This window comes from Vicia villosa, linkage group LG2 (genome assembly GCF_029867415.1).
Source record: "Vicia villosa cultivar HV-30 ecotype Madison, WI linkage group LG2, Vvil1.0, whole genome shotgun sequence".
Lineage (NCBI taxonomy): Eukaryota > Viridiplantae > Streptophyta > Magnoliopsida > Fabales > Fabaceae > Vicia > Vicia villosa.
The window spans coordinates 167,144,828-167,167,191 of NC_081181.1; positions in this window are offsets into that span (position 1 = coordinate 167,144,828).

Consider the following 22,364-nt stretch of genomic DNA (forward strand, 5'->3'; position numbering starts at 1 on the left):
TGCATTCAAGGGACACCTATTAATCAAGTATGTTGCAGTCATACTATAAAAAAATGGTGAAAAGTAACACTTGAATATATGCTATAAAAAATTAAAATATAACTAATTTGAGATTGATAGAGTTTTTAAAGTGTGGGGGTGCACATACAAACTAAAGGAAGAAATGGTTTAACCAAACACTCTTCTATCTTATTTTTAAGTTGAGTTTCATTTCTAAGGATGTGGATGCTAATAGAGAAAAATTATGTCCGTCTTCATCATCAGAGGATTCATCATATTGATCCCATATGCACATAAGTCTTTTATTATTTCCTCCATATCCATGTTTTTTAGATCTATCTTTCTCCAACTTGGGGCATATATTTTATGAAGTGTATAGGTTATTTTCATTAATATAAAATGACCTTATTGTCAGCTTCATTCTTATCTCTTGGATCCTTGGAATATTTGAATTCCCTTTTGGGAAATTGTTTCTTTCTTCTGTCCTGAAGGTATCACACTTTCCTAGAGAGGGGGAAATTTTCATTATCTTTTTATGATTTTGCATGATCTTCGTATTTAAAATTTTCAGTTTACAGAGCTCTAGTCTTCTTGCCTTTAAAATTTAATGAAATATAACACTACTAGAAATACATGTATTTCCTGCGGAATTACCTGCGGATTTTGGCTAAATTTCCGCAGGAAACGTGTTTCCTGCGGATTTTCCTGCGGTTTTATGTCCCCAGCTAAAACCTTCGTGGGTAATATTTTTCGCAGGTAAATCCGCAGGTAATTCCGCAGCTAAATCCGCAGGAAAAAATTCGCAGATATATCCGCAGGTAAATCCGCAGATAATTCCGCAGGTAAATCTGCAGGAAATGTATATCCGCAGGTAAATCCGCAGGAAATTTCTTTCTCAAATTAAAATAATTTTTTAATTTTATTAAACTTTTGAACCATTATATATATTTTAATAACTATAATATAAAATAAAATTATAGTTTTCAATTTAAATTAAACTTGAATTCATAGAACATAATTGGTAAGAAGTACTTACACAGTCATTAATAAAAATGATTCCAAAAATCAAGTTATTACTAATCATTTGTCAACCAACTTAAAAAGATAATACAATCCAAAAATAAGTCAAAATGAAAAAAAGTACAAATCAAAATTCATTACTAAGGTCTTCTTCATCTGTTTCATCGACGCCATCTTCATTTGTGTGATCACTTGAAAGACTTCTCAAAACATCAACCTCTTAAGAGTCACTTGAAAGACTTGAGGGTTACTTTGATACGAAGTGTCTTCATCATCATTACCATCATCTCGTGTTATGCGTAGCTTATAGGGTGATTTGCTGAGATATCGCCTTCTTGGTTGATTAAGAACATAACCTGTTTTTGAAGGTGACGACGAGACTAAAGTCATGTTCTTTCTTCCTCGTTCGTGACGTGGAATGTCTTGCCACTCCGTCTCAGTGTCCGATGGTTCGTATCCACTACGTCCCTTCTTGGTCGAGAATATTGAACTTGGAGTCAGAGGAAATAATTCATCTAGTTGTGTCTTCTCCATTAGCATTTCTCGCAGCACGAAATAGAGAGTTTTGTTTTGAGAATGGTTTTTCAGCAGAGAGGTAGTAACATTGTTACTGAGAAAAAAACTGAGTTTGTGACAATGCTAAATAAAAAGAGGATGTCAAGAAAAGACACGCGATGCTATCGAAAAGAGATGCATTGGTGATGATAATAAAAACAACAATGGATGATGAAAAAAATGTGTCTTTTGTTCATTCATATTTTTGCTTCAACAGGAGGCTTGCATAATATATCCGGATTTCCATATTGAAACTGAAACATTCACAGAAAATGAGTTAAATAGGAATTTTATAAACACCAAAAACTAGAGATAAAAGTAACTAAAATTTAGACTTAAAACCATAAATAAAATATGAAGCATTCTTTTGCAAAACTAACAAGCAATGTTCAGTTATTAATTGACCTTCTTCAAGTATAAACTCTAAAAAAATGAGAGTATATATATTTGTGTGTGTGTGTGAGTATATATATTTGTGTGTGTAAAACGTGTAAAAAATGAGTGATAATATTTCAATAGTTTTTTTATTTTTTCATATCAATTTTAAATGCATTCATTCATTGTAGAGGACGAGGCCAAAGTAGCTTTACTGAGAGGACTTCCTCATACAAAGCTACATTTGACAACCTCCAAGAATGACAGAGTTTGACAACCTTATTTGAGATATAGATAGACAGATTTCTAATTCTTAGGGATTGCAAGAACATCTGGTTCAATCAAAGATATGTCACAGATTCATAAACATACCAAAGCTATATGCTACATCTGGTTCAACCAAAGAACACCTATCTATTTGTTTCTGCATTAACCAACTATAAGCTACATTTGTTAACAACTACATACAATAAGTATCGGTGCATGCAAAACATCGAAGCAACAGGAACATATTGTGCCATTTGATAGCATGAATGCTCTCTAATATCATTGTTAAAATGAAGATACTTGATAAAGAACTAAATCCTTACCGCTTCACAAAGTTTGCAAGCAATGCAACGTTCCTCTCCTGTTGGATATCGTCTGAGTGCATGCTCACCATGGAAACGTGGACTCAAAGGGCCTTTCTCAAATGGATAATTGATCTGAATTAAAGAGGTCATACACACTTAAGTATAAGCCGCAACACAGAAATGGCGGCGAAGCAACGATGGTCAACAGCGGCAGGACGGTGACAGTTGTGAGAAAGTTGTGATTGACTCCGATGAAACAAGGAAAGTGGGTGAGCTTAAGCAACAATAAGTAAAATAAAAGCAAAAAGGGGGGAAAATCCGGCTAGGCATTTTATCGAATACCTTGTGAGCAAGATCGAAAGCTGCATTTTCTTCTCCTAACCGGCAAGCATTCCTCCATTCTCAGCTTTATGATATCGTATGCTTGCTGTAACTTTAACTCAAACTGAAATTTATATTGAAATAGAATCACAATCAGTTGTAGCATAACCCGTTATAGAGTAAAAAACGTAAAAATGCAAAGAATCACGAAACAAAACTAACCTGCCCTTAGTTGAAATTTCGAGCGTAAACAGATTCTGAACCTCAACCCCAACGCGAATCGAATCCTGAGTCGATAACAATTCAAATCAGTTCTGAAATCCAAATCCAACCAATCCGAGACCAAGAGAATATGCGTCGTAATTGTTGTTGTTGTTGTTGTTGTTGATGGATTCGGTGATGGCAGCGGCGTCGGGTGTTACGGAGGGAATGAGGTGGCTGACAAGTGCTTTTACTAGATCTGGAAGCTTATGTTGATATTCTTCGCCGTCCATTGTCGCCGGTGAGTTGCAAAATGGTGACGTAGTGGGGAGTGGGGGATTTTTTTTAGTGAGATAAGGAGTGAGGGTGTTTGGGTGAGTGAGGGTCTATTTTTAGTGAGGGTGTTTGGGTGAGTGAGGGTTTATTAGTTGATTAGTTGTATATTAATTTTTTTTAATTTAATTTTTTAAGGTTTTAATTATTTAACTATTTTATTTGTTAGAAATTTAATAGGAATCATAAGTGGGTTTATTTTATGAGCATTTTTCTAATTTATTAATTAATATTAATTCATTGAATTAAATTTAATATGTTAACTAATTGTTGTGAAATGAAATTAAAAGGGTAATAGAAACGTGGGTTAAGAGAATTTTTTAACAAAACATTAATAATTCAATTTAGTTATATTAGTTACTTATTTTAGATTTAGACGGAAAACTTTTGTGAATGAGATTATAAGATTATAATTTAGTATAGATAGATAGATACATGCTAGTATTATTAAAGTAAAATTATAAGATTATAATTTAGCAAGGAACTGATACTATTGGCTTAGTGTCTTAGTGGTTTAACAATTAGTTTTAAATATAACATTACCAACATATAGATAAAGTCTCTTTCAATTAAACGAGAATTAAATTTAGTGTCAGAGTGGTAGAGACTTGGAGTTATTTGGATTAAAATGTGATTTGATTCCTTGCTAAACCTATTTTATAATTTTAATCTTTGTTAGATTTTTTTTATAATTTTATTTTTTATAAGTTTTATAGCTAATATTAAAATATAAGTTGAATAATTAAATAAATATATAGAGAATTTGCAAACAATTTATTTTATTAAAAACTAAGACTAAAATTAAAAATTAATTAAAATACATCATAAAAAATAATTAATAACGTAGATAAAATAATGATTAATTTTTTTTTTTAATTTAAACAAAAATCAAAACTATTTTAGAAAAAATATAAATATATCTAATTTGCAGCAAAATCCGCAGGAAATGTTCCTGCGGAATTACCTGCGAACTACGTATTGTGGTTTAATTTTAATAAAATAGATTTTCGCAGCAAAATCCGCAGGAAACTGTGTCCTGCGAAATTACCTGCGGATTTTGTCTTGTAGTTAGAGTTTTTGAAGAAAATATATATTTCGCAGCAAAATCCGCAGGTATTCCTGCGGAATTTTCTGCAAAACTCTTATCCGCTGTAGAATTTATTTTATTTAATAAATTGGCAGGAAAATCCGCAGGTAAACCTGCGGAATATTTTTCGCAGAAAATTCCGCAGGTAATAAGTGTATTTCTAGTAGTGTAATTCAACTTCCTATTGATCATCTTCATAAAGATTTATTTAAAAGACTCTAGAGGGAACTAATGAGATCTTCAAGATAAAAGTAATTCAGATCATTTGCTTATTTAACATATGTTACCTTTAGTCTCCTTTAATTTGGAAGATTCCTAAGAATTTTCTTGATGTGGTTAACAATAGTATAACTTGTGTTCACTACTTTTAGTCTAAAGACTAAAATTTAAAATACAGAAAACATGGTATCCATGTATTCATCATTCTTTTTTAACATATAATACTTATTTATTAGAGCATTTTCTTTGGATTCTTCCCCTTGTCTATCCTTTCATAGTTCATACATAGTGAATCATATTTATAGATGGTTTTTATTAATTCATTATCCACAACTTTATCATAATCCTTAAAGGAAATGAGTGTTACAAGAATGCCTTTGGCTTTATGATGCAACTTGAACATTTATTTCGAGAACCATATATAGAAAAATGATCAATATTCTTTCCTTCAACATTTATAGGACGTGTATAGCCATAAAAAACTAGCATTCATAGATTTAGATCTTGAGATATAAAGAAATCATAAAGCTTAACTTTTAGTACTCAAATATTTCTCCATCAAATATAGGATGTTTGATTGAGTAAGAAGTGATGGTTCCTGCATTACTCTCGTTTGAAATCTCATCCATGATTTTCAAAACTATCTTTTAATTTTACACGATTTAGTGTTTAATTAGGGTTTAGGGTTTAGGGTTTAGAGTTTAGAGCTCTAATGTCAAATGAAGGAAAAAAAACATAAGAATGACAGTTTCAATTGTGTTGATCGATTAAAACTTTTCCTAGATGCTTTAATTGAAGGTTAAGCCAATCACAAATGTTGAATGTATATTAATAAATAAAGAGATATTAACATATAAAATTTGCTCTAGTTCACCCCACTTAACTCTGAGCTATATATTATCCCTTCACGCTGATATATTTTTACTATAAGTGAATAAAAGACAGAGTATTTTCACAATATCACTCAATGGAGGATATAAACTACTTTGATACAAATACAAGTATTTTTTTTATATCTTTTAACAAAAAGTGTATTACAATGAAATCACTTGCTTGTTTATTTTCTGACTTTCAAAGTACTTATTATTTATATGATCTTATTTTTAAAGTTCATTTATTTCTTCCCAAGTTGCTTCTCTTAAAATTTTCCAGTAAAAGTGTTTCACCGTTTTTTTATGGGATATTTGATTAATAAAACAATGATAAATTAAGACTTTATATATCTTACTTTTAGGCTATGTTTGGGAGTTTCGAGGGGAGGGGAGGAGAAGATTTCCGAAAATGAATTTTTTAAAAAATATAGAAAAATATTTGACATTCTTTGAAAAAATGATTTTGTTTAGAATGATAAAAGAGTCATTATCATTACAAAATTCTTAATTTTCAAAATAGTATAACAACCTAAAAGATATTTGGATAATTTATGTAAGCCCTCCAAAACCCTCCAAAGCCCTCATTCAATACAATTTTTGAGTTCTCCATTTTATGGGGTTTTTGGTGTTATGAATAAAACCAAACCCTCCAAAACCCTCCTACCCAAAATTCTTTTCTTATTTTCACCCAATTCTTCCTATTTTCTAAAGCCCTCCCCTCCAAACTCCCAAACATAGCCTTAGATGATTGTTAGATGATCTTCATCTCCAACTAATGGATTCGTTGAGATCTTGTACTATTGGAGCTGACTATTTCTTTTTCATATCACTCTTAATAGGTCTTATCGCACATTGCTTTGTACCTTATGTCATGCAAAGCTTGTACCATTTGTGCCTTTTGTACTAATGCTTAATTGTCTATCAGTTTGAATGTTTATGATGAAAAATATCTAAGTTTATTCTTCTTGAGAATATGATTTGTTGATGATTTCCAAAGAAACGAACTTAAGAAGGGTATCAATTTGATCATCTACTAGAGGATCTCATATGCTAACTTTAAAACTTAGAGTTAACCAGAGAAACTTGACAGAGTTTGAGTACTTAACTTTGGAGTTTAACATTTTTATCTTGTACTAATGTGAGTCACCATGATGGGCGCCCACATGCTGCACCAACAGTGCAATACCAAGATGCTTATGATCACTTGTTATTGAGAATTTTCCAAATTCATCCATGTCATATGATCCTTTTTAGAATCATCTTTACACTTTCTAAATGATAGGTTACGAAGAATCTTATTAGGAAGGATCTACACAAGTAATAAACATTACAAAATACAATTTTTCTCTTATATTATGTTGTCATTAAAACTAAAGTGTAGATTATTGTTCTTTAAACCAATCTTGATTTAAAAGTTACACTATAAATGTTGTCTCGATCTTTAACAATTTTTTATTCATAATAATAAGAATACATATAGTTATATATATGATATATTACTATGATAAATCATTGTTCTATGATTTTTATATGGTTTATTATCTTTTTAGTCCTGAATCTTTTACTCGAGGTTCATTCTAGTCCCATAACTTAAAAAATGTTTAAATTGGTCCCTTAAATTTTAAAAATGGGACACATTTATCCTTACTAGGGCATAACTCTTCAAATGGACTTGCATGACTTAGGATTTTACTCCAAAAGTTAAGACTGATAGACCTTCAATCTACAAAACTTATACACGACAACCAAGTTTTGCATTACATTCCATCGAATCCAGATTTCAGTGAACGAGCATAATACATAAACATAAACTAATATTATGTATGAGACAAGGTACTTTAAAGAGAAATTACCATAAATTTTGTAAAATCTAGAGACCAATAGACTAAAACTCTAAAGGCTTTCGAGTAGATTGTATTTATAACAACCTCGATTCATATGATATATATGCTCTGACTTGTATGAGTGTTGAGAATGCATTACTAACATACATAATTGATTAAAATTAATATTGTATCTATCGTATTGACTATGTTGTCTTATTGTATCAATCTTACTAAATTATAAATATATATTATGTCCTGTCTCATTTGACACAAGCTGAAATTCGAGCAATACATATTTTAAACTTGATAAATCACACTAAAAACATAATATCAAATGTGACTCGTTTGATGTTCATCCAATAACCTAATTATGCGAATATTTGTTTTTCTTCAAGAAGTAGAAAATCTATATCCAACAACAACAAAATGCTTCTCATGTTTTTTATCAATAAGAACAAATTTGGTATTCAAGGATTTACAACACTTACACATCTTGCACACCAACTATACATTGCATTAGATCAATCTGATTTATAAATATATGGACCATTAAATATTTACCTTAAGTCACTGTCTATACAAAACAAACAGAATGGGTTTTGTATGGATCTAAGGAACAAGATGATGAAGAGGAATGGGATTACCCTGAAATACAAAAGAGATGTGATGTAACACCTTTAACTACACCCTTACATCATGTCATGTGCAAGCATGTTTGTTACACTTTATTCGTTTTGTGTTTTGGGAAAAAACATAATGCTAGCTAGGGTATATATCCATATGAAGGGTATTATGAGCTATAAAAGACTTACATTGATCAGTACCTTCTTTGGTTTTTGTTGGAAGAGCCATGACCCACAACATGCCAACATGTTTTGTCTAACATGATACATTTTTGCTTTTGCCTTTACTAGTTGCTATGACATGGTAATTATTTTGTACGGTAGCTTTTTTTGTCTAAGTGTGACTCAAATTCACATGCTAGCTACTAGCTAGAGTTTCAATATACTCTTTTTTATAAGAGCAATTAATTAGTACTTGTTGTTTTAGAGAAAATATAAATGTGTGGAATTAGTCATGTTAAGATTACCTAGAAGAATATTAGTCAATGTGACAATGTTAAGGACTAACTGATTTGATTAGTGTTTGATATTCGTAAGGATGAAAATGATTTCTTTTTAATTTTTTAAGGACTGAATATGCCTTAGTGTGTTGGAGACTAGTTTATATATTTATTCTATTTGTAACCTACACGAAAATTGTGAGATATCATAAAATTATGGTTATTATTAAAATGTTAGTATTAGAATAAAAATTTACGGATGTGTTTGTTTCATGTTATGAAAATAACATTTCATATGGAATTATATTTTTAGAATATTTGAAATCGTATTCACATTTATAAGTTCGGCAGTAAATTTTATTTTCCTAAAATATTTACACATTTTATTTAATTTATATATTATAAAAATATAAAAAATATAAATGTATTAGTAGAAAGTTGTAGTTAATTAAATTTTATTTTCATGAAAATATTGGATTCTCATTCTTTAGACATGAGAATAAATATACAAATATACTCTATAACTAGTGCGATACCCGTGCATGCGCACGGGTACGTGTTGGTGCCGTGTCATTTGGGTCAACTAATAGTTATTTGTTTACCTTAAATTTTTGTAAATATTTTTGATGCTTTGATAAATATTTATTTGAATATATTTGGATTATGCATACCACGGGTACCCGTCGGTCTTGCGCATTGGGTTTTAGGGCACTTAAATAAAATAGGGAAAATGAATATATATGTGTAAGTTAATATAATAAGGTAAAAAATTTAAATAGGCTAAAAATATATGTTGGGCCTTATAGTTTGTTAATATATGTAAGTTAATAGGACATTAAAGTTTATTGGGCCTTAGATGGTTAGCCTTGGTGCAGAATACCTAATTTAATTGTTAGACCTAATATGTTAATAGGCCCACAAAAGAATCATATTATTGTTATTGTTACATAACGTCGGCATTTAAAATTAAAGAAACGTTGGATTTCATAACTCTTCAACGTGTTGGCAATCAAAGGTTGTGTCTTTTTAAGTCTGTGTTTGGCATTGTTGCTGTAAGAAACGCAGGGTCCGGTGATACGTTTGAAGAACAAAATGTCACAACCAAGAAGGTATTCTCTTCGAATGAGGTATGTGCATGTGTTACTGTTTATGTTGTTTGCAGAGTTTATTAGAAGATATTCATCCATTTAGAGGTCGCAATGTTGTTTTGATTTTAGTTCACCCGATCGGTTGGAGTTGCAAACACCATGGGAGCGACTCACAGTTGAGAGGATACTGAGTGGGTCACATGAGAATGAGGATGTTATGGAGGAATGGAAGAAACAACATGAAAGATTGAATCTTGTTGAAGAGGCTGCCAGTGTTGTCGAAAATAAACGGTAATCTTATAGTTTTATTTTATTTTTTGCATTGAATTCCATTTAACCTCCACAAAATTGAATGTGTTTCCCGAATAATATGTTATTGTGTTGAAGGAATGATGGAGATGGGATAGGAAGTTCTGTGGGATTATCAGATACTGCTGATTTGAATGAATACATAATGATATCTTCTGATAGTGAGAGGTAAAGTTTATTTATAAGTAATAGGGAATATATTATAGTTATAGGTATACTGATGTTGTTGTGTTGGAATTTTGTTGTAAATGTGGTGTTAATTTCAGGGAAATGAGTCCTATACAGGAGGAGCTGGAAGAAGCATACTGGACTCGTGAAGTTCATGATGTAAAGAAGTTTTGCTCAAATGTTATGGTAAGCAGTGTTCAAAGTCTATAGTTGTTGGCACAATGGTGTTATACACAGAAGTAATGTAACTGATATTGTCTGTCAATGAGTGCAGCATATTCCTGCAGAAATAGTAGACAAATGTGGACTTGCTGGAATGGCATAGATTACCCTCAATGATGTGGACAACGGGTACCCATATGAGTGCAATGTGAAGAAGAGGCCAAAAAAAATGAAACATATTTGTATGGAGAATGGTTTGATTATGTAAGGGCAGCTGAATTGAAAGAAGGAGATAAAGTGCACTTTGTGATTTATTACCCGCCAGTGTTAGATATTATGGTTACAGTGGAGCGCAGTGGTGATCGTTGATAGAGCTGTTGGTTAGGCAATGTTTGTGGTGGATGTATAGGACTGTTTGTTGGCAGTTTGGTTTGTATGGGAATTTTCGTTTTGTTTTTTTGTTGTAATGGTGGATGTGAACAAAGATTAACAATTATGGTACTATGTATGGTTTTAAATTAAATATTATCAAATTTGGTTTTAATCTGCCATGGTTTTATATGCAAAATTGATTACCAATCTGTTTTTAAATTAAGTATTGCTTATTATAAGTATTGAACAGGATTTCTATTAAAATTGATCAGAATAGGGTTCCTAATTTCATTATTGTTGGTATAAGTAGGGGTATGGGTCCTGTAAATGGTAGGCTATTAAATCTAAATGGTGAACATACAACAATGGACTTATGAATAGTTGAAAATCCAATTTAATAGGAGTATATGTTAAAGAGTAGTATGGTAATATTAAATGGTTATAAAATAGATGTAATGTGTTATATTATATTGGGATGTGAAAGATCAATTGGGTTATGGGCAGTTAATGTTTTTCGTGAGGAATATAAATAAAATGAAAACTGTTTTGAAGTGATGTAAATGCAAAGAAGACTAATTGAACAATTGCATTGAATTCTATTGGACTGTGGAAAAGTTGCAGGTATGTGAAGAGTCCATTTAGAGTGTTATATAAGTAATGTGTAGGAAGTTTGAAAGCACTAAAAACTGAAGCAGTCATCATTACTCTGCAACCAATAGTGTAAGCCGCGAACTTCTGAAAAGATGGAAGGAAGTGTTGATCAAGCAATGAGAGGTAAAGGTAAACATATCATTTGAATGATTGTTCTGTTACATTTTGAATTTAAAAGTTATATATGGTTGCATGCAGGTGAAGAAAACTCGGTGAACCAAATGGCTATGGAGAAAGCTGTCACTTGTGATAACTCTGTGTATGTTTGAATTAGCTTATGTTGAGTATTCGTTTTTATGCTTGAATTTAGAATGTTTGATAACACATTTATTTATTCACCATGTTGTTTGTTTCTATTATGTTTCAGATGCCATGAACCGGATGGTGAGGATGTTAGTTGCCATGCAGAGCAGCCTGCTAAGTTACGATATTGTATCTGGAAGCAAGATGTGGCTAATGGGAAGATGGCTCAGTCATGTCTTCTTGTAAGTTATTATTCGTTTTAAGCTTATTGTCTTTCCCTATCAGTTAATGGGATAATGTAATGTTGTTTTATATTAATATTGCAGGAAATTCCTGAGCATATTGTGGCAAGTCGCTGGCTCAATGGAGCAAGCTTTGTAGATTTGGTTGACTGGGAAAGAGAAGTCAGGTATGAATGTGAAGTTCATCATACCGAAAAGGGTCAGATGTTCTTAGGGCGTGGTTGGTACAAATTTGCCAAGGAAAGGTGCCTGCTTGATGGAGACTCTATGGGTTTCAGCATTAAGGATCCCGTCAGCAAGGAGATACTTGTAACAATGTTGAAAAATTGAAAAATGATGTAAAAGTTTGTTATAAGTATCTATCTATTAAACATTTTGTAATTCCCTGGTGGACTTAGCTCCACCTTTATATTAATATATATGATTTTGGTATTTAGATGTTATGCTATAAATATATTACTTCTGTTACTTGCATTACTAATATGCTGTTAGTAATATATATTACTGCTGTTACTTGCATTACTAATATGCTGTTAGTAATATATATTACTGCTGTTACAGATTTACCGTGATTAATTTTTAAAACTTAGACATTGTTAAAAACCTCTTTATACACAACATTTATAGTTTTCCCCCTGAATTTCTTTTCTTCATCATGTATCAGTATTTTGATTCCCTTTTTTGTTGTTACTCTTGACAATGCGTCATAAATCTGGCCATGTGTGAATACATCTTTTTGTAAGTACAAACCAACGTTATCCAATGACTGTCCCTGTGATTTGTTGATGGTCATAGAATAGGAAACTATAATAGGGAACTGTCTCCTATTCAGTTTGAATGGCCATGTTTCTTGTCAATGTTAATACCTCAACTGAATGCCATATGTAAGATGCATTTATGGCACAGTGTACAATATCTGCCTCTGGGGACGACAGGTAAAATCTGTCTGAAATCGCTACCGAAAACAACAACCTTTCCACCAAATACATCAGTTGAATTTTTGTTTGCACTCATAACATCTTTCAAAGTTCTGTCAAGCGATTCTATTGCATACTTATGCGCCATTGGTGGCTCATCCCATATTATAAGCTTTGTCTATCGTAACATGTCTGCAACATCATCGTTGAACTGAAATATTATTACACATATATATTGTTACCTCCTGGAAGTAACAATATCAATTCCAATTACAATATTAAACTGTATGAAATCTACAATATAAAACTGTATGGATTCACATTACTCTTGTGATAACAGCTGTTATGAAACAAACAGGCAAATGGAAGGTCTTGTCATTATAATTTCAAAACGTTATGCACAATCTTTATATTACCTATTATAACAGTCCTTATTAATGAGAACATGAATGGACATTAACATATTTCTAACTCTCATGTGTACCTTTATTTAACTCAGTAGGTGATCCCATTCAATCCAATTGCAACAGGTGCTCAGATAAATGTCAACAATTTGAAGAGAATACATACAATGTCATATGCGTAGCTATATTAATTTTGATTATTTATAACATTCAACAGAGCATTTTGTCGGTGCATGCTAGTTGTGTGGACTTCTCAGTAAAAAGGCAAGTTCATAGCAGTTGAATAGATGATTAAGGAAAAACAGAAAAGTCTTATATTATGATAACAGAATCAGACTTACAAGTCTGATTTGTTTATGATACATAAGTGAGATAAAACAAAAAACAAATAAAGTGGAAAGGAAATAAAACAAAAACACACCCAAACATACTTAAAATTATGCAGGAACTACTAATCTATCTTCTCTATTTTTATAATTTTCTTTAACTTGTTTGATGAAAGTTCTCCATCACACGTGGCATCCGAGGTTGTTGACTCGCTTGATGCGCCTGGAAAGTGTCTTTTTCCAGTAGGAGTAAGTGGATCTGTGCTGTGCGTTGAACTCACATCAAGATCCTGTTACATAAGTGAACAAACATCACACAATTAATATTCAACAGTACATTAAAAGTGGAGTACATTTGAGTACAGTAAACGTCCTTACGACGACAAAATTAGGTTCGGATCGAACAGTGGTCATTGCTTCGACAGCAGGCTGTTTCATCTACAAATCATTCGAAACATAGTACAAAATCATAATATGCGCAAAGTCAGTTTACAATGATTTTAATTTGCATAACACATGCAAAGATTAAATTCAAATACCTCATTTGGGTCAAACTGATCAGCAAGCTCTTTCATAAAAGGGTCATTCTTCAATAGCATAACGACATAGGCATTCTTCCAACGTGGTTGCCACTTAACTTTGAAAGCCATCTTGCAATCCAACATCTGATCCAATGCCAGTGGGAATTCCAAGGGATCATGAATGCCAGCCTGTAGGAGATTGCAAGACAAAGATCAGTTAACTCTGGCATAATTGTCTATGTTTTTCCAACGGTATGTAAACGGAAATACCTTAATCATTGTATGACGCAGCTGAGAAGCAGACAATCCCAAAAGTAACTCACACTCTCGGTCCCAAAATAAAAAGTTGCAGCTATTCCCGGCATGAGTAACCTCAATCTCAATCTTATACCTACATTCGCAGTATACATAGAGCACTCAAAAAGGTCATGTTCAGTACCTTGACAATCACACATATAAATGAAATAACATAAAACATGTGACAAGGATGTTAACCTAAAAATCTCTGCCTCAGTGAAATGTCCAGCCTCACACTCAAACGGAGCTCTGTCACCACGCGCAATACATGAGCAAGCATGACAACCACGATAATACCAGCCATACGGAGAGGCAACCCGAATTTTAGTTTCTCCCACAGTCGCACAAAATGTAATCTGCAATTATGGAACCAAAAGATAATACGATACACAGTCAAATGCAACGGAAAAATGGAAATATATACTAAATCAGAATAAACGGCCAACAACTTCCAAACATACAGTTCTGAGTTTTATAATATCCCCAATAGGCATTACAACAGCCTTTGAAAGCAATTTCTGTACAGGAGTCATCTGTTGATTTTCAGAGTTCTGTGCTGAAAGCTGTGAATTGGAACCCTCCTGGCCAGACAACGTAATCATGGAATCCTTCGGAAAATTGGCAAAGGAAGACAGTAATGTAACAATCACATTGCATAAAAATTAAAACCACACAAAAGCAAATCCAGGGAGCATACCTTTCTATAAACTCTTTCATCGGCAGTAAATCAGTATTCAGACCAAGGACGGTAACATTAAACGTGTTTGTCACGGACAGTGGAAACTTACCTATTCAAATAGAATGTTACATAACCATCTGTATCAAAATACAAGGATATCTAACACCAAACTTGATCAATTACTAACCCTATTCCTTGACTTTAGCATATTGAATCATGACAAAAATAGGACCAGAATCATCTCCGCGCTCCTGCTTGAACTTCATGAATTGTTCAGCATAGGATTCCCAAAGCGTGCAATTGATAGTATTCTCACTGAAGAAATAATACAAACCATGTCATCTACATAGTCACATAAGATATGTTCGATAAATTATACAATAAATATGAAAACAAACCCCCCGTCACGCAGCATCATGTTAATCTGTTGCTTCCAGGCACCTGATGTGGTCTGTGAATACCCAATACTTTCCACCATACCAATGACATCTAAAACACATACAGCCAAAAAAACCTTAAAATGAAACAACACATAAAAAACAAATCCAGTCAAACAGAATAGAGATAAAATATTCTACCTATTAGCACATCCTTGTTAAAGTTGCCGTTTATTATATCAGTAAATTTAGTAAACACCAACGGCTTTGGAGGTATTTCAGCGTTGTTATCATCTGTAACCGTAGTGCCAGCAGTAAACTTCAACATAAACTTATGAGACGAATGTCTGAAAGCCGCAACATTAGCCTGAACCTTAAAATTGGAAACAGTGTAACTATGATCCAAGACCATTTTTTCAGAAAAAAGAGATACATGCGGTGCAGGAACAACAACATGTATGTCACCACCCTGGAAAAAACATTAAAATCAAACATACAACAAACCAGAAACAATATATGTAAAAACAACCGAACAATTCACTTCATTACCGATACATCAACAAAAATCATCTCAAAATGCTCCCTCTTGTTCGAAACAACTGTCCATTTGTGGTGCACACGAACAGAAACTTTCCAAAGTTCTTTGCTGTCATTGATGTCACATATTTTTGCTAATGGTCTTGCCATATTGAACACTAGTATGATACTGCAGAAAAGTGTAGCCAACCAATACCATAAATAACCAAACCATGTAGGAGTTACAAACTCTTCATTCCACTCTTCATTACATAACCATAACTGATGCTGAAGCTGAATGGAAAGAAGCATATAAAGTCCTCATTAAGCATAGAACCTGCATGGACAAACCGAACTTAATGCCAATTATATGAGACATCAATGGTGGAATATGGAACAACATACATTCATTAATCATCAAAATTACACATGGCGCATCAAGAAGAAACAAATTCTGCTGTAAGACTAAGCCACTTGGCAGCACCACATAAAAAGTTCAAAAAGATAGAACTTTCTTATATTATAGATTTTAATAGTTTGTTTTTTATGAATTGTATATCGTCTGTATAACTGCAAAGATGAATAATGAATCTCAAATAATTATAGAATTATTTTTCAAATATTTAACATTGATGTTTTTCAAAGGCGGAATTTAAATCCATTACCTTTGATTAATATGAAAGAGACTCAATTATTTAAGTTGCAAGATTCCGTCTAAATAATCACTTTTTATTAAGAGCTTCTAGATAACTTCTTTTTTTATTACATGCTTTTAGATAACATTTTGAGTTAATGTTATGTGTAACAAATATGATAACTAATTTATGATTGATAAAGTATCACAAAGTTGTGATACTTTTTGTCTCTTTTCTTTTTCTACTGTAATAAATTTGGGTCTTATGACATTAGTTAATTCTTCTTATAAGATTTTCTTTTTATATAATTTAAGAATACTTGAATATTTAAATAAAACATTAGGATTTTTTATTGTTAATCAGAGGTTGTGTGTTCAGTTGTACTCAATCTTAAGAATACTACGATGTTAGTTTTCTTGAAAGAAAAAATTATCAAAGTGTCAAATTTAAAAGCTAGCCAAAATACTGGTTGATTTCTTTAACTACAAATTTAAAAGTTAACAAAAATATTGGCTAATTTGAAAGAAGATGAAAATATTAGTTTTAGATTTGAAGCTTCCATCTCAAGTTTGATGACCATGTTAGCGATGAGAGTTTCATACTCTACTTAGTTATACTCAACTTAGCTGTTATTAGTTTTGAATTCAAATTTCAAAAACTCCTCGATGAGGAGGTTATCTGGTCTTATTAACACTCTTTTGGCGCCACAGTCTTTAAGGTTGAAGCCTCGTCCATATATAATTCCCATGAGAGAGTAGTTTATTTGCCTACAGGTGCACTGAACTATGTCAGAAAAGAAAATCACCTAACACTTGAGATTTGATACTTTCTTTATGGATATATTGGATATCATACTCAGATAACTCAACCATCCAGAATACAATCCTTTTTACGAGGTATGTTATCTTCAAAACGCATTGAATGGGATAATTGGTCTTCACCATGACACGACGCCCTATAAATTAGGGTCTGAAGTTCCTAGGAGTTACTACGATTGCCCTTAAACACTTTGCTCACACAGTAGATAGGATGCTCAACTTTGTCTTTCTCCCGGACGAGTATATAGCTCATCGCCTGATCTATGATAAATAAATACATATATAGGGATATGCATGATACAAGGCATGTCAATATGGACGGCGTCGCCATGAAGGTCTTCAGGTTAGATAAAGCTCTCTCACATTCGCTCGTCCATTTGAACTTCTCCTTTTTTTTCCAGACTGTTACGATAACATTTATGAGTGATATCTTGGTCTCTCTGAACCACCTTAACTCGTCCACTGGGTAGGTTACTTCATGCTTGAATTAAGGGTGGATAAGACCTCCCCTAATAGGTTAAGAGCAGGTCACCTCAAGATTGCGTTGTAGGGGACGAGGCGTCTACTGCAAGATATTTCACCTTGACGTCCTTTGCACCGGCCTCTAAAATAGACATCATCTCGAGGCTTATGTAGCTTTTCACTTGCACCTTCTCGCCTGAAAGACCAACTAAAAAGCTTTGGAATGTATGGATATCATTTGGGTTAAGCTAGAGCCTCTTTAAGGTACTCCAGAACAGGACGTCTCTTGAGCTTTAAGGGTCAATTAGTACCTGCTTTACATCCCAGTTACCATGGGATCATTATAAGGGGTGAAGCCAATGGTTTCTTCACTAAAGAATGTGATTTTTTATTCTAGTTCCTTTTTCATTTTATTTTAGGATCGGTAGGTATAATACTAGCCTTCAAAACCTGTCTGACATACTTCTAGCAGGAAGAATTGGATTCTCCACCTCCGGCAAAACCTTCAGCGATGGTGTTGATGGTGTTATTTGAGTTTTGTTTCTCCATCCTCATGGAGAAGATGACGAAAGCGAGTGATGAACGACGATGAGCATGGCCAAGGTTAGTTTTACCGGGGCCCCGTGGTGGACGCTAATTATACTTGTTAGAAATACAACGAGTGGCATTCCCTAGTTGTATAGTGATATATGGTAGTTTTAGATTTGTTTTGGTGTTGGAGAAAGCCCAGACAGGGATGGTGAAAAGCTTTGTATATAAGTGATTGTTTAGTAAATTGAATGAACTTCTCAACTTAATGGTTGAGATATTTATAGAGACTAATTGGGCCTGGATCCTAAGACTCATGGGACGGTTATTTTGTATCTCATATGAGCGTGGAGTTGTTATTTCCCCCTTTTTCAGGAGAACACAACTTTCCTTATTTGATTGAACTTCCATGTTGTTAGTGCTTTATGACACATCAATCCCATGTTTCGTGAGTGAGTAACAAGTAGTTTTTATCCAAGCCCATGAGGTGAGTTATTTGATCGAAGGGTGAGTACTATAAATAAACGGGTGCCCGTTGTGATAATTAGGCGCCCGTTGTGATAAGTGGGCGCACATTGTGCTATATGGGCGACTAGGTACCCTTCTTTGGGCGATGTGTGTTAACCTTATGTTTTATCATGCTGCCTTATGTGGATTTTTTACAAATATACCAGTACAACTAATTTTAGGCATATGTTTGATCATAAGCCTTCTACCTTTTTCTTATGAAAGCAAACAAAAATTCATCAGGCATTTTTTTTACAAGATAAGACCTAAGTTCAGACTCGTCATAATATCTACTTGAGCATTTTTTACATTCTTCTATTTATTCGTTTTGTTCTAGGAATCAACCAACTTTTGGTAAGAATAAACAACTTTTGGTAAGAATCAAACATGCTTTCCTAAGAACATCTTTTGGCCAACTATCATATCAAGCGATCTATATAGATGGAATTTTGATAGTGGTGTATAGTTTCCCTCTTGAGGGAGAGTTTTCTCAAGATATCTTGAGATCTCAGAGGTAAATACACTTGGTGGAAATTGAATCGAAAAACTCTAAGGGCGCGTTTGATGTGATAAAAAATAAGAGACTGGACAACACAACTCTAGTTGTCCTGCGTTTGATTTAAAAAATGTGTATAGGATATGACAAAAAGCAAGATTAGGGACTGGACAAAAACTGAAATTTTTGTCCGTCCCTAAACGAAGAGACAACTTTTTGTCCATAGTACAAGTTACTTAAAATACAAAAATACCCTTTTATTTTTTTATTAAAAATACTCTCTTTCTCTCTCATATTAATATTTACGAAAATACCCTTTTATTTTCTATTAAAAATATATTCTCCATCTCTCTCATATTAATATTTACGAAAATACCTTTTTATTTTCTATTAAAAATATATTCTTCATCTCTCTCATATTAATATTTAGGAAAATACCTTTTTATTTTCTATTAAATATATATTCCCTCATGTTAAATATTTATGAAAATACTCTTTTATTTTCTATTAAAAATACTCTCTCTCATGTTAATATTTACGAAAATACCCTTTTATTTTCTATTAAAAATATATTCTCTCTCATATTAATATTTACGAGAATACCCTTTTATTTTCTATTAAAAATATATTTTCTGATATAAATATTTATGAAAAATACTCTTTTGTTTTCTATTAAAAATATATTCTCACTCTTTCTCATATTAATATTTATGAAAAATACCCTTTTATTTTCTATTAAAAATATATTCCCACTCTCTCTCATATTAATATTCATGAAAAATACCCTTTTATTTTCTATTAAAATTATATTCTCACTTTCTCTCATATTAATATTTATGAAAATACCCTTTTATTTTCTATTAAAAATATATTCTCTCTCATGATAATATTTAAAAAAAAACTCTTTTATTTTCTCTTAAAAATATATTATCATTCCTCATATTAATATTTATGAAAATACCCTTTTATTTTCTATTAAAAATATATTCTTCCTTTTTCTCTCTCTCTCTCTCTCTCTCTCTCTCTCTCTCTCTCATATTAATATTTAAGAAAATATACTTTTATTTTCTATTAAAAATATTATTTCTCTTCTACTCTGTTATTAATCTTTACATTTATAAAGGGTATTTTAGTAAATTTTAATTTATTTTTTTTGTCTTGTCCATTATCCATCAAACATTGTACAAGACAAAAAGTTTTCCAGTACTTTAAAGGATGTACTGTATTGTTATGTCAAGTACTTACGTTTTTGCAAATCAAACGCACCCTAAGGGATTTGTCTAGAAAGTGGTCTTTTTCATGCTTAGTGAATATTAGTTTATCCCTAACATATTTTTGGTTTGAGTTAAATTTGTCTTTAGACATATTGCTAGGGAAAAACTGAAATATCTAACCAAGGGGTGCAATGTTAAAGGAGTAAGAATGCCAAAAGCCAATAACCAAGCCCTAATGCTCGTCAAGGCTCAAAAGGAGCAATGAGACTGAAAACATAATAAATAATCGATTACCTTGTAGGTCTAATCGATTAGAGATTGTTTGAATTTCAAATTTCATGCCTCATAATCGATTAACTCTAAGGCCTAACTGATATATCATCTATAAATGTGATCCTCAAGTAATAAATCATCAGAGTTTCTTGCATTAAATGATCTAATCGATTATTAGAGAAAATAATCGGTTATAGGAAGCCTATAAATAGGTACCTCGCCCGCTCTATTTTCTCATCCCATCTTTTGCTCTCTTCTTCATCTTAATCTTGTTTGTGTTTTCTACACATGTGTGCAAATACTCTTGCAATCTTTATCATCACCATGGCTCCAAAAAGAATATGCACATCTGGAAGCACTTCCTCTTTAGCACACTTCTCAGTTTTCTTTTCATCTCAAGAGCAAAAGTATCGGTTCAATAGAGATTATGCAATAAAAAAGGATTTTCATTCTTACCACTTGGAAGGAAAGGTTATTGAAGATTGTGATTTTTTTTAAGCTCTTCGATGAAGCAATGCTAAGAAGTTTCATCTGCAACATCCCAAAAGATACGTTTCTATCTTTGATGAGGATGTTCTACTTCAACATCAATTATTTTGGTGGATTTATCACTATTAAAGTATATAAGCCACCAATTAGATTATCTCTTGAAGAGTTTGCAAGACATTTAGAACTTTCCTTGTACCGGTTCAAACTAAAAAGCTGATGAAAATGCATGTAATGATTTTTTACATGGTCCAATCTCATATGCCATAGCTCCGTCTTTGACACAGGCTTTATGGATGCAAAATCCGTTGAACCACTCACAACCTCAGCCTCAAGGGTATACAATCCTTGCCTCTTGACGCTCACCGCATCAGTTTGTTGAGAAATTGCTATCAAGAACTAAGTAACATTGTGAGAAAGAGAGAATTTCTTGATCAAGCTCAAAAATCCGTTTAGTTTACGAAGAAAAAGAATAGAGAGAAACATAGTTTGTTAGACGGTTATTTTCTATTCACTTTCTCAATTAGGTTTAAATGATTACAGGTGAATAATAACCAACCTCTCTCAATAACCAGAGAGAGCAGCCTATTTATAGACTACTAGCATATGTATGTCATGTATGATGGTAAAACTCATATAAAACATGCATAGCTACTGCATAATAAAATATATAAACAACTTTGACTAGTGCATGCTCCAACAAACTTTAACTACAATATGCACATCCTAGTCGAACCATAAAACTACCCCGTTGAAAATAGAGTTAGATTCAAAATATTACAATTTTTTTTTTGAGAGAGATATTGCTGGTTCACAAACTAGGAATATTAATTATACATTCTAGTTTGAGGGGCTGTTAGAGTGGATTAACATGCATTTTTCTGTAAGTTATAGAAATATGGGCTAGTTGGTGGTTAGTTACGACGTTTTTCTCTAACAAATTTATTGGATCTATAAATAACACTAAGCTCATACTGTATGCAATTTCAAGTGATTTTAATGGAATTAATTTTTTTTCTATTATTTTCCTTCCTTTTTCATTTTTCTTTAATGGCAATAATGCATATACTGCCACTAGTCAACGGGTTCCATAATACACATCAGTGTCTGGTGTGTTCACTATCTCTTAACATAAAGTGAAACCCATAAATAGTACTGCAATAAGTAGCTTTGGGGAAAATGTCTTAAAAATAAGGATATGATTTCATTATATCCTTGATCACTCTAAG